The sequence below is a fragment of the Mastigoproctus giganteus genome, chromosome 2, assembly GCF_048544385.1.
Source record: "Mastigoproctus giganteus isolate SK-2022 chromosome 2, ASM4854438v1, whole genome shotgun sequence".
Lineage (NCBI taxonomy): Eukaryota > Metazoa > Arthropoda > Arachnida > Uropygi > Thelyphonidae > Mastigoproctus > Mastigoproctus giganteus.
Genome location: NC_143576.1, coordinates 5,731,294 through 5,746,161, shown reverse-complemented (window position 1 = coordinate 5,746,161; position 14,868 = coordinate 5,731,294). Strand labels below are relative to the sequence as shown.

Here is a 14,868-nt window from a genome sequence, read left to right as displayed (position 1 = left end):
AACTTATATCTATCATAGGCTTCCATGTCACCCATTAATTTGTATGTATCCCATGCATTTTTCTTCTCTGCCACATGTCTCATTAGCTCATCTGACAACCATTTAGGCCTAAACCTTGAACAATATTTCTTAGTTGGTATGTAAAGCCTGGTAGCCTCCAAGATTAGTTCCTTGAATGCTTCCCATTTTGAGTTTGCTGTTGGTAACATCATCAGTTGGTCCCACTGTATAGAATTTAAATACTGTCTCAGACCATCATAGTCGCCTTTACGAAAACAAAAACCCTTCCCTTTACCTCTGATGGTAGTTACCTCCTTGAGTAAATCCCACTTCAACACACTGTGATCACTGCCACCTAGTGGTTCATTTATCTGCAGGTTCTTAATGCATGAAGAATCACTACTGATAATCAGATCAAGAGTATTGCTCCCTCTTGTTGCCTCACGAACATGCTGATGTAGAAAACAATCATCCAATAAATCCACAAAAGCCTTGCTAGTGTGCGAGTGACCAACCCACAAATTCCAGTCAATATCTGGGAAATTAAAGTCCCCCATTATAAGACTCTCAGATTTACTGGCCCACTCTATTTCCCTGTACAATATCTTATTATACTCATCAGAGTCATTAGGCCTATAGCACACTCCTACTCTCAATTTTGATTTCCCTATGCTTATGTCGCACCAAACTGACTCGACACTGCCCTGTCCATCGATGTCGACTGGCTTCACTTCCTTGGACTTTATGTGTTTCTTAATTAATAGCATAACCCCTCCTCCCCTCCTGTCCTGTCTATCCTTTCTATACACATTGTATTCCCCAAATTCCAGTTCCGCATTACTTATATCTGTGTGACACCACGTCTCTGATATCCCAACAATATCTGCCTTTGATGTTTTGAGCAATACCTCAAATTCATCAAATTTATTTACCAAACTCCTAGCATTGGTGTACACGCAGGTATACATGCACCTGTTTCTATTCTTAGCTACCCTAACACAACCCATGTGTTTACTTGTACCGCAATGACTACCAGCAGTCTCTGAAATATCCTGCATCTTGTTTTTCAGACTTCTGCTCATTTCAATAGAAGCAGTGCAAGAATCACTTCCACCTCTGCCAGTGGCTACTGTTAATCTATTAGTCCTTGTATCCCCCCCAACTAGCAGTTTTCCGACCCACCTAACACTGCCTCGACAGCATCAGCAAAAATTCTTGCACCCTTTCTATTTAAGTGTATCCCATCCCTGTAGAAGCAATCTCTCCTGTTAACAAGTACAGTCCAGGCTGAAAAAAATTCTACCCCTTGAGCCTTGCACAATCCCTCCAGGGCCGAATTGATCGACAAGGCTCTCATCATATACTCCCTCCTATCGTGTCTGGGCAGAATTGCAGACACTTTCAAGTTCAACCCTAATTCACGGCTTTTTTTCAACAGTGACCTGTACTTGCTAAGTAATTCCGCCGGTCTCCTACTCTTAATATCATTAGTGCCAACGTGTACAACTATATCACCTTTTGTGCCCTTAAAAGATGATATCCGCTCTACAACGTCATCAACCTTTGCCCCTGGCAGACATACCCTGGTCCTATTCCACCTATCCTTTTTACAAAGTATGTTCCCCGTTTCCCTGACAATAGAGTCACCAACAACTACTAGTTCCTGTGGGACCAGCGCATTCTGCCTAGGGGGCTGCTTCTGTGTTGCCTGATGACCAAGTGCAAGCTCTGGCGTTGATGTGGGCAGCTGAGAGCTTGATGGGCCCCTCAATTTATTTCCTTCGAGGGCATCCACCCTGTCCTTCAAGCTCTCATAAAGGCCCATAACAACGCTGAGTTGTCGCCTGATTTCCTTGCACTCCTTACATCGTGCACACACAAAGACATCCCCCTTGGCAGTATCATGTCCCGTACCCGACTGCTCCGCAAACATCAAGCAAACAGTGCATTTTAATAGACTGTGATTCAGAGGGCAACTGCCCCCCTCAGTTCTCCCCTGAACCACAGCACTCCCATTAGCTTGAGCCTTTTGCTTTGCTGCTCTGGTCAGAGTCATGATTCCGATTTAATTCAATAAAATTCAAAACAAAAATTAAATCCTTAAGTTATATCCCAAAACAGTTATGTTATATATATATTTTTTTCGGTATCTAGTGTTTTCTACGAGTTCCCTTTATACAACTTCCGTATCACGTGTACCACTATAGTTATGTATTAATTATTTGTTACGATTAAGTCGTTATATATATATATATATATATATATAGAGTTAAAAGTACAATTTAATTGACAATAAAGTTTATCAAGATTAATAGATTTACTGATTAATTGACAATATTATATTATGCACTATACGACACTAAGCTTATGCTATCGTGTAAAAATGGCGGGAATCACGAACGGTATTTCTACGGACTCGTAAGTATTGATTAGCTTCCAAATCTCGCTATCTCAATTTAGAATAAACTAAGGATCCTGACTAGGTCTATAATCTACTTATAGATGATAATTTGATATAACAGTTGGTTAATAAATCGACTAAATTTGGTTAAAAAAAAAATTTGGTTTGTGACACGTGGATTTGATACCGTTACCGATACTAAGTAATATCTACGAAATCTCTGTCTAAGTTAAACTTTAAACTAAGTATCGTAACTAGGAATATAAAGCTACTCTAGAAAATAAGTTAATATGACAATTTAAACTAATAAAGCAGAAAATAAATCAGGAAAAACTTCTCTGTTTGAAGAGCTTTAAGGAGCAATGTCCGCACAGGCTAACCTCGCACCCAGACTGTGTGCTTTATGACAAGACATCCGGTCATTACCCTCTCTGGTTTTGCGTTGGGGGAAGAGTCTGTCTGGAATACAATTGTTGAAATTCATGGGGTTTTGATTGATATTTTGACTTTCTGTTAGTCAAGTTAACAAGGCAGATAATATTCAAAACTCCCAAATAAGAGAGGATGAAAAAAACATGTCCAAAGCATTGCAGTGGGTATTTTACTTTTCAAAAAAATAATTAAAAATATGTTTTTAATTTGAAGAAAGGGATTTTTCATAGGTGTCACCAAGAAGTAAACAGGTTTGAATTTTTCCTTGCCTATTCCATTTAAGGTTAATGAGATAAATTTTTACCTCATTAACCAATTATACATGTGAGGAACAGAAAAATACTAGTGCACCCAGTTGCAGATTAATAAATAAAAGCTCTTAAGAACTGGGCCCTTTACACAATTCCTAGGTCTGGATCACCTGACTTTGCTGGCCTTCCACCCTTTTTGACAGCCATGCCTGTATATTTGTAGAGTATTTGTTGAGTCAGAAACTGTCTGTAGTTACTTGAGTATATTCAAGATTAATGATAACAGTGATGTGACTTACTGAACTAGAAAGAGCACTGCTGTTTTTAAAGAAAGTGTTGGTAGCAGAAAGCAACTTTGACAGGGAACAAGTGTAAAAGTTTGCTGATGATTTGAAGATGGGAAGGCTAATTGTACATTGTCCCGATTTTATTTTTTCTCAGTTTGATGGACAAAAAATGTTATCTCCAAGTGAAATGTTAAATCAAGGTCACACTGTATTTTTGCTTAATTAATTAACTGTTTCTTATATTTTAAAATGCATTTTTACTTTGTGTTTCTGAATTTCATTTATATGTTTTTTTTTTTTTTTTGGGTGTTAGGTATTTTGAAAACTATTTTCTTGTTCTCTTGAGAAGTTCAAAGGAACGTCTTGAGACAGATCTACAGAAAGTCAGATGCAAGGATACAAATGAATTTGGTATATATAGTATATCTATCTTTATTTCTTAAATAAATATATATTTTTTTCATTTATTTTGTTCCTTGATAATAATCTTTTGTTTCCCTATTAGATAATATATTTATTACAGTAAACTAAAGTCACTGCTGAATAATTTAATTTTAAAAAGTAATGATTTACTTATTTATTCTTATATGGATGAGTTGTGATTAAAAAAGTGTGAGACTGAATATTAAAAAAAATATATTATAGATTGCATTTTAAGTTTTCCTCATTTATGCATTCGATGAAAGCATGTGAATGCTTTCAGTGAATGCATACATGAGGCTCTGCTCTGCTCCACTCAGCACAAGTCAATGTGTAATTGCATGTGGGTATGTATAGTGTTGTGCACTGCACGAAGCCTATCCTTTACTGGCAGGGGCCAAGTTTAACAGTAGTTTCATTTGGAGAGGAAACAGTCCATTAAGTTTGTTGAAAAAGCAGTTTAATGGATTAATATTTTAATTTTAGAGTTAGAGTTAAAAGTTAATTGTTAAAATTTCCAGAAGTTATAAACTGTTGTTCCTGTTTTCCCTCTGTAATACCATTTGTAAAAGTGTAATAGTTTTGCCACTTGTTTGGAGAGATCTCAGTTTGAGTCAATGACAGGACCCTTAGAGATTCTTGTCAATGACAAGAATCTCTAAGGGTCCTCTTCAATCGACACTGTAGTTAGCTAATCTCAGGCAGAAGTAGTAAGATTTATCCCTTGCTACCTCTACTCTGCCAGATAGTGACTGGAGGGAGTCCGAGTAGTGTGTATGCGGAGAGCATTGTCAAGGCCACATTATGTCAAGGATCTGGGTATATTCTTACCATGTCTACGCCATATCCAAAAATTTCATTACTTCATACAGCATGTCCCACCCACTTTTTCTTACTATTGAATACATCATGAATTGTCAAACTAATAGAGCAAGCTTATCTGCGAAAAGATCTAAACCTCCCAAGCACTTCCTAATCCATATCACAAATATACATGGTCTCAACGATGTCCATTTCCACTTGCAGTCTGCTAAACCCCATGTACTTTTTCTGACAGAATCTCAGTTATCGGTTGATTCAACTACTGATGCCCAAATTATTCGCTGTATGATTCCTTTCGCCTCAAGGGTGGTACTTGTGCATATGTCCGATCTGATATCCCCTGTCAGAGACTTGACAATTTCGAATCTCCTCTCTTTGATCTACTCTGGCTTAAAATCTCTCTACCTCATTGTGTCAAATTCATCTGTTGTCTCTACGGTTCTCCCAACTCCACTAATCACTTGGAGCTCTTTGACTTTCTCTCTTTGCAACTTGACTTTCTCCAGTCCAACTTTCCTAACAGTGAGGTAATTTTACTTGGTGATTTTAATGTTCACAACTCCAGCTGGCTTCTGTTTTCTAGTCACACCGACCCAGCAGGTCGAGATACTGAGGCTTTTGCAATTACTAATGACCTAGCACAGATTATTCATTTACCTACAAGAATACGCTTGATCTTTTCTCACAAACAACCCTTCTAACTACACGGTTGAAGTGAGAGGTCCTCTAGGCACTTCAGATCACAACTTGGTGATTGTCTCTTCTCCAATGGAACCTTTATCTCATGGCTATTCCCAACCTCATGTTGTTTGGCATTACAAGAATGCAAAATGGGATGACCTGCGAGATTTCTTTTCTTCTTTTCCTTGGTTGGATTACTGTTTCAAAACTTCTGATGTCAACATTTGCTCAGATCGTGTCAGTGAAATTATTCTTGCAGGAATGGAATCCTTTATCCCACACTCCACTTTAAAATCTCGTCCTTTATCTAAACCTTGGTTTTCCAATAAATGTGCTAAAGCTGTTCAAGAGAAGAATGTTGCATGTCGTAATTGGATTGTTTCTAATTCTTCAGTTTCATTTTCTGCCTACACCAAAGCTCGCAACAATTGTAAAGCAGTTATTAATCAGTCCAAACTAGAGTTTGAACAGGCTAAGAGTAGAAAACTTGCTCCTTGCCCTAATGGTAGCCGAGCATTCTGGTCTCTTGCCAAAGCTATTGGCCGCAACTTTTGTCCATCTCTGCTCCCACCTCTGTCCAAACCAGATGGTTCTGTTGTCACTTCAGCCAAGGATAAAGCTGACCTGCTAGCATCCAATTTTTTTTCCAGCTCATGTATTAATGATCTTGGTTCTCCCACCCACCCACAATTCCCAACACGCTCCATTCAATGCCTCCTGCAGTCTTCCGTCAAAAGGATATCAGAAGGATTTTGATGAATCTTGATGCTAAGAAAGCTCCAAGTCCTGATGGTATTTCTCCACTTGTTCTCAATACCTGTGCTCCTGAATTTACTTTATTCTTTGCCACCCTTTTTCACTTTCTTATTCCAAAGGTGTTTTTCCTTCTGCTTGGAAATTTGCTCATATCCAGCCAGTTCCTAAAAGGGTTACAAATCCCTCCTATCCAATTATCATCCCATTGAAATTACTTCTACTCTTTCTAAAATAATGGAGAAATCAATTAACCGCCAACTCTTAAACTACCTAGAAACCTTCCATCTTATCAACGATCGCCAGTATGGATTCCGTCAGTGTCGATCCACTGGTGATATTCTGGCTTATGTTACCCATTTATGGACTAATTCAATGGAAAGGTTCGGTGAAACACAAGTAGTTGCTCTTGACATCTCAAAGGGTTTCGATCATGTTTGGCATAAAGGTCTTCTAAACAAGCTTCCATCTTATGGTTTGCCAACTGTTTTTAGTAATTGGTTATCCAGTTTTCTCTCTGATCGCTCACTGAGGGTGATGGTAGATGGCTCTCTGTCTTCTAACTTCTCCACTAATGCCGGTGTTCCCCAAGGTTCAGTTCTTTCCCCCACTCCCTCTTGTATATTAATGACCTTCTTCCATTGACTGGAAATCCTATCCATAGTTTTGCCGATGATAGCACATTGCATTCCACTTTCCATTTTGAGAAACCTTGTCCTGCTCAATCAGCTTCAACTTCTCGAAAATCAGCTACCAATTCCTTAAATGCCGATCTTCAGTAATTCTCCAGTGGGGCAAAGACAACTTAGTTGATTCTAAAACTCAGTCTTGTCTTATATCTCACAAAAAGGATTCTTCTGCTCCTATGCTTTTCTTTCGTGACACTCCGATTTCTAGGCAAAATGATATATCTCTTTTGGAGATACCCTGACTTCTAATCTCTCTTGGCACAAGCACATTACAAATATTGCTTCCTCTGCATCTAAAAAACTTGGTTTTCTCTTTCGCTCTCAGCGTTACTTTTCTTCCGAACAGCTGCTCACTCTGTATAAATCGCAAATCTACCCTGCCATGGAATATTGTTCCTGCATCTGGGGTGGTTCCCCCAAAACCTCTCTCAGGCTTCTTGATTCCATTCAGAAGAGGGCAGTTAGGTTAATTAATGATTCATCTCTAACAGAGTCTGTACACTTGCTTTCTCATAGACGTACTGTTTCTGCTGCATGCCTCTTCTACAGATACTTCCCTGGGCACTGTTCTTCTGAATTGGCTTCTATAATTCCCGCTCTCTCTTTCAAAACAGTCCGAACACGTGCCGCCACCAGCCAACATCCATTTACTGTCCAACTTCAAACCCACAGAACTAACTTTTCATCATCCTCATATATTCATTCAACTGACGTTTTCTGGAACCACCTTTCTTCATATGTATTTCCTGAAAATTACAATCTACAGAAGTTCAAGTTCAATGTCAACAAATATCTTCTTTCATCTTCTCAACTTGCAACCCAAGCACGGTATTAAGTACTATAGGTTCTAATACCTCTCGTGTTTGGGGTTCACATAAAAAAAAAAAAAAAAAGTAAGATTTATCCCTATGAATTATTTTTAGTTTTTCAGCCTGCACATTATACAAATCTGCCCTTGAATGCAAGCACACTTTTCCAGACATAATACAGAGTAGTGCAATGTGGCCAAAATCATTGATGCACCTAACAACCACCACCCTCTGAACTTAAACTAATTTTCATAAAAATCAAATCAAATTTCCATGTATTTTTTTAAAAATTAAAGACATACTTGCTTAGCACAGGAATAAAATGGGTAGCAAGGTATAAACATTGTTAATTCTTTTAATTGGCGAAATTGCTTGTTAACTTGGCAGTTGTGGGGTCTGAATGGCATATCTGTTCTTTTATTTCTCAAAAAGAAAAAGGTTTCGGTATTTTTTTAAAAATTCTGCTTCTGTCTACCAATGCTTAACATTTTCTTAATTAACTGCGGTGCTTGCTCAGTATAATCTTTAATAAAATTTTTAACAAATTTTCAAAAAAATTTTTGAAATTTTTAACATGACATAAATTTAAAAATGTAATGTTTAATGAAAAATTTAAATTAAAAAGTGTGTTTTATTTACACTTATTTTTAAATTGGTTATTTTTCATACTGTTATTAATTCTTTAATAACAGTATTGGTAAGGTTATCCAATCCATGTGTTTTACAAGTTTTTGCAGCTCTGGTGAATGCTAAGTTTTTATTTATTTTTAGCTGTTTTATTGACTTAATTGTTATATTAAATTATTTTCTATAAGTAGCTTATAGACAGTCAAACTCCTTGGTTTATTTTGAATTTAGATAGCGTGATTTTGAAAGTTAATTAATACTTAGATTTATCATTTATAACTTGCTGCCATTGTTATACGATACAACGTATATCCTTAACTAGATAGTGTAAGGTTTAAGGTAAAACTAGCCAGCGAAACACGTAGCATGGTATTAGAAATCTGTTAGCTTAGTATAATATTATCAATTCATCAGTAAAATTTATTAATCTTGTTAAACTTCATTGTCAATTAAATTGTACTTTTTTAACTAAATACATATAACGACTTAGATTTACAAACGTAAATTATTAATTAATACATAACTTGATAGGAGATTCAGAAGTTATAAAACGAGGCTTGCAGATAATATTTGATACTCAAAAAAAAAAAAAAAAAAAATATATATATATATAGTGTTATAACTGCATTGGGTTATAATTTTGTATTGTTTATAAGTTTAGGGTTATAATTTTGTATTGAAATTGAATCGAAATCATGACTCAGACCAGAGCAGCAAAGCAAAAGGCTCAAGCTAATGGCTCAGGGGAGAACTGAGGGGGGCAGTTGTCCTCTGAATCACAGCCTTTTAAAATGTATTGCTTGTTTGATGTTTGTGGAGCCATCAGGGATGGAGCATAATATTGCCAAGGAGAATGTCTTTGTGTGTGTGCGATGTAAGAAGTGTGAGGAAATCAGGCGACAACTCAGTGTTGTTATGGGCTTATATGAGAGCTTGAAGGACAGGGTGGATGCCCTCATAGGATCTAAATTGAAGGCCATCAAGTTCTCAGCCGCCCACATCAATACCAGACTTGCACTTAAACGTCATGCAATACGGCGGCAACCCCCAAGGCAGAATGCACTGGTCCCACAGGAACTAGTAGTTGTCGATGACTCTATTGTCAGGGAAATGGGGAACATATTGTGCAAAAAGGATAGGTGGAACAGGACCAGGGTATGTCTGCCAGGGGCAGAGGTTTATGACATTGTAGAGCAGATATCATCTTTTAAGGGCACAATATTGTTGTACACGTTGGAGCTAATGACATTAAAAGTAAGAGATCTGCAGATTTACTCAACAAGTGCAGGTCAATGTTGAAAAAAAGTTGTGAGTTAGGGTTGAATGTGAAAGTGTCTGCAATTTTCCCCAAACATGATAGGAAGGAGTATATGATGAGAGCCTTATCGATCAGTTTAGGCCTGGAGAGATTGTGCAAGGCTCAAGGGGTAGAATTTTTTTCAGCCTGATCTGTGCTTGTTGACAGAAGAGACTGCTTCTATAGGGATGGGGTACACTTACATAGAAAGACTGCAAGAATATTTGCTGATGCTATGAGACAGTGTTAGTTGGGTTGGAAAACTGCTAGCTTGAGGGGGATACACAGACTAATAGATTAACAGTAGCTGGCAGAGGTGAAAGTGATTCTTGGACTGCTTCTACTTGAATGAGCAGCAGCCTGGAAAACAAGATGCAGGGAATTTCAAGAGCTGCTAGGGAGTCTTCATGGAACAAATAAATGCATGGCCTGTGTTAGGATAACTAAAATTAGAAACAGGTGCATGTATACATGTGTGTACACGAATGCTAGGAGTTTGGTAAATAAAATTGATGAATTTGAGGTGTTGGTCAAAATATCAAAGGCAGATATTGTTGGAATATTACAGATGCGGTGTCACACAGACATAAGGAATGCAGAAATGGAATTTGGGGAGTACAGTGTGTACAGGAAGGATAGACAGGATAGAAAGGGAGGAGGGGTTATGCTATTAGTTAAGAAATATATAAAATCCACGGAAGTACAGCCAGTCGACATGGCTGGACAGAGCAGTGCAGTGTCGAGTCAGTTTGGTGTGACATAAGTACTGGGAAAAGAAAAATGAGAGTAGGTGTGTGTTATAGGTGTAATGACTCTGATCAGTATAATAAACAAATGTACAGGGAAATAGTGGGCCAATAAATCAGAGAGTCTTATAATTGGGGATTTTAATTTTCCAGATATTGACTGGAATTTGTGAGTTGGTCATACACACTAGCAAGGCTTTTTGTGGATTTATTGGATGATTGTTTTCTACAGCAGCATGTTCGGGAGGCAACTAGAGGGAGTAATACTCTTCATCTGATTATCACTAGCGATTCTTCATGCATTAAGAATCTGCAGATAAAGGTACCACTAGATGGCAGTGATCACAGTGTGGTGAAATGTGATTTACTCAAAGAGGTAACTACTATCAGCTGATAGGATTTTAGGGAAAAGGATTTTGTTTTCGTAAAGGCAACTATGGTGGTCTGAGACACTATTTAAATTCTATATGGTGGGACCAACTGATGACGTTACCAACAGCAAATTCAAAATGGGAAGCATTCAGAGAATTTATCTTGAAAGCTACTAGACTTTTCATAACAACTAAGAATTATTGTTCAAGGATTAGGCCTAAATGGATGTCAGATGAACTAATAAGATGTGTGGCCGAGAAGAGAAATGCGACCCATATAAATTAATGGGTGACACAAGCCTATGAGAGATATAAGTTGGTCTGTAACCAAATCACAAAGGAGGTTAAGCAGGCGAAGCCAGATTACGAGAAATCTGTGGCAAAGGATGCAAAGGAAAACAGCAAACTGAATGAGTATTTTGCATTTACATTCACAAATGAGGAGTTATTCAAGTTGGGGAATGCCAGAAGTTTATCAAACTCTAACAGGGAGCTAAGTGATTTTGTAATAACTGAGAGCAAAGTGGAGGAGAAATTGTTGCAGTTAAACATAAAAATGGCAACTGGGGTGGACGGGATCTATCCAATTATATTAAAGGAGCCAGCAAAGGAAGTAAGCAAACCCTTAGCGATAATTATGAGAGCTTCCTTGGACTCAGGGGAGGTACCTGGTGACTGGTTGTTGTTGTTTTGGTTTTTAGGAGCATTAGCAACTAAGGCCATATTGCTCCAGGATATGCGGGGGTCATTCCCTGACCTTTCCACATCTTCCGTATTTGGTGGTGACTGGCTCGAACTCCGGTCTAATCAAGAAGCACCGGTGACTGGTGGAGTGCAAATGTATCACTAATTCACAAAGTGGGTTCAAAAGGTGACACAGGTAACTATATATCTGTTAGTTTAACTTGTGTTCTGGGGAAAATAATGGAATCACTGATTAAAGAAGCACTGCAGGATTATCTAGAAAAGACTTCAGTTATAGCTCGAACACAGCATTGTTTTGTTAAGGGGGAAGTCTTGTCTGACCAATTTGATTGGATACTATGATGTGGTCACAAAGGAACTGGATGCAGAGAATAACTTTGTTGTTTGTTTGTTATTTGGTTTTTAGGAGCATTAGCAACTAAGGCCAAATTGCTCCCGGGATATGCGATGGTCATTCCCTGACCTTTCCGCATCCTCCGTATTCGGTGGTCACGTGCTCGAACCCCGGTCTAATCAAGAAGTGTGTGCTATGCACTGCTGCTCTTGCCCACCTAGCTATGGAGGCCCCAGAATAATTTGATGTCACATATTTGGATCTTATAAAGGCTTTTGATACTGTTGCACATGGAAGATTGCTGTACAAATTGGAGCAATGTGGCATTGGAGGCAAATTGCTGCTATGGATAAAGGGATGGTTAAGCGGGAGGAGACAGAGAGTGGTAATCAATAGACACTGCTCTTTGTGGACTAATGTTATTAGTGGAGTCCCTCAGGGTTCAGTGTTGGGTCCATTGTTGTTTTTTGTATTTATTAATGATATTGATGATGATATATCAGGCTTATTGTCCAAGTTTACAGATGATACGAAGGTTGGCAGGGTTGTTACTGATACTAATGACAGTATGCTGCTGCAAACGGATCTAGAAAAATTGAGCGGATGGACTTACAGGTGGCAACTGAAGTTTAACATTGACAAATGTAAAATTCTGCACATGGGAAGAGTAACCCCAGAGTAATGTATCAACTGTGTTGTTCTATACTGACATTGGTAGAGAATGAAAAGGATCTGGGGGTAATTGTGCTGGCAGATATGAAGTTTTCAAAGTAGTGTAGACGGTCTGCAAGAGTAACTCATGCCGTCTTGTCAATGATATACAGGAATTTTTCTAGCAGGGATAAGGAGGTGATTATCCCCTTGTATAATGCAATGGTCAGGCCACACCTTGAGTACTGTATACAGGTCTGGAGGCCTCATTTTAGGAAGGATGTAGAGGTGCCGGGGGGAGTGCAGAGAAGGGCAACAAGATTAGTGAATGGAACAAAGGGATGTGCTTATGAAGAAAGGCTTAAGTTTTGCAAATTACAGTGCCTGGAGACTAGGCACCGGCAAGGTGATCTGATTGAGGTGTATAAAGGCTTGAATGGTTTGAGCATGTGCAATGCTGATGGGATTTTTCCTCTTGGTCAGAATAATCACCTGAGAGGACATAAATTCAAATTGCGGAAAGACAGTTCTAGGATAGATGTGCGGAAGTTTGCCTTTAGCCAGCGTGTGGTTAATTGTTGTAACAAACTTCCATCTGTTGTAGAAATTGATAGCTAAAATAGATTCAAAGCACAACTAAACAAGCATTTGGAGTGAGTGGATGGGTGAAATTAGATTTGTAGTTTTTTTTTTTTTTTTGGATGATGCTATATGAGCTTGCTTTCTTGCATCATGTGCCTTTACTAATGCTAATATCATTTCAATATCATTTATGAATACATGAATACAGAAAACAACAATGGACCCAACACTGAACCCTGAGGGATTCCACTAATAACATTAGTCCACGAATAGCAGTGTCCATTGAATACCACTCTCTGTCTTCTCTTGGCGCTTTCATAGCCAGGTGGGAAGGAGCAGCAGTGCTTAGCACACGCTTCTTGATTAGACCGGGGTTCGAGCCCGTCACCACCAAATACGGAGGATGTGGAAAGGTCAGGGAATGACCATAGCATATTCTCGGAGCAATATGGTCTTAGTTTCTAAGGCTCCAAATAACAAACAAACAAAACAATCTGTCTCCTCCCACTCAACCATACCTTTATCTATAGCAGAAATTTGCCTCCAACGCCACACTGCTCCAATTTGTGCAGCACTCTTCCATGTGCAACAGTATCAAAGGGTTTTCTAAGATACAAATATATGATATCAAAGTTATTCTTTGTATCCAGTTCTTTTGTGACTATATCATAGTATCCAGTCAGCTTAGTCCGACAAGACTTTCCCTTAAGAAACCCATGCTGTGTCCAAGCTATAACTGAAGCCTTGTCTAGATGATCCTGCAATGCTTCTTTATCCAGTGCCTCCATTAATTTCCCTGGAACAGAAGTTAAACTAACAGGTCTGTAATTATCTGTGTCTCCCTTTGATCCTCATTTGGGGATTGGGGTCACATTTGCACATCTCCAGTCCAGGGGTACCTCCCCTGAGTCCAGGGAAGCTCTCATAATTATGGCAAAGTTTTGGTTACTTCCTTTTCCACCTCCTTTAATATAACTGGATAGATTCCATCCACCCCAGGGACTTTCTTGTGTTTATCTTCAACAATTTCTCCTCCACTTTACTCTCAGTTATTACAACATTATCTAGCTTACTGCCAGAGTTGAATACACCTCTGGCATTCCCCTCCCTCAATAACTCGATATGTGTGAGTGTCGATGCAAAATATTCATTTAGTTTGTCAGCTACCTGAGCATGATCATCAACAGTTGAACCATCGATATCAAGTGGACCAATCTGATTCATCCCCTTCCTTTCCTTTTAGATTTATATAAGTAAAGAACTCTTTGCATCCTTTGCCAAAGATTTCTCGTAGTAGTAGTGGCATGTGATGCAAGAAAGCAAGTGTATGAGCTTATGCAGCATCAGCCAAAAAAAAAAAAAAAAAAAAAATCACACCATTCCCTCCAAATGCCTGTCCAGTTCCTCCTTAAATTTATTTAACCTATCAACTTCCACAACGACAGATGGAAGTTTATTCCAGCAATTAACGACCCGCTGGCTAAAGGCAAATTTCCGTACATCTGTTCTACCTCTGTCTTTACTTAATTTGAATTTATGTCCCCTTAGGTTCGTAATCTGAACAAATGGAAGCATCCCATCAGAATTCAGCATGCTCAACTCATTCAAGGCATTATACACCTTAATCAGATCACCACGCAGGTGATCTGATTAAGGTATACAGGTCTGGAGGCCTCATTTCAAGAAGGATGTAGAGCTGCTGGAACGGGTACAGAGAAGGGCAACAAGATTAGTAAATGGAACAAAGGGTTGCTCTTACGAAGAAAGGCTTAAGTTTTGCAAATTACAGAGTCTGGAGACTAGGCACCGGCGAGGTGATCTGATAGAGGTGTATAAGGCTTTGAATGGTTTGAGCATGCTCAATGCCAATGGGATTCTTCATCTTTCTCAGAATAATCACCTCAGAGGGCATAAATTCAAATTGAGGAAGGACGGATGTCGGATAGATGTGCGGAAATTTGCCTTTGGCCAGCGGGTGGTTGGTTGGTGGAACCGACTTCCATCACTTGT

At 38.6% G+C, this 14,868-nt stretch overlaps 1 protein-coding gene across 1 annotated transcript in view; it reads left to right on the top strand.

The window, feature by feature from the left end:
- Positions 1-14,868, top strand: part of LOC150089132 (TBCC domain-containing protein 1-like) — a 219,297-nt gene that overhangs the window by 12,149 nt on the left and 192,280 nt on the right. The window contains exon 2 of the mRNA XM_090390345.1: positions 3,685-3,782. The gene's annotated coding sequence lies outside the window, so the exon portion shown is untranslated. The remainder of the gene's footprint in view (positions 1-3,684; positions 3,783-14,868) is intronic.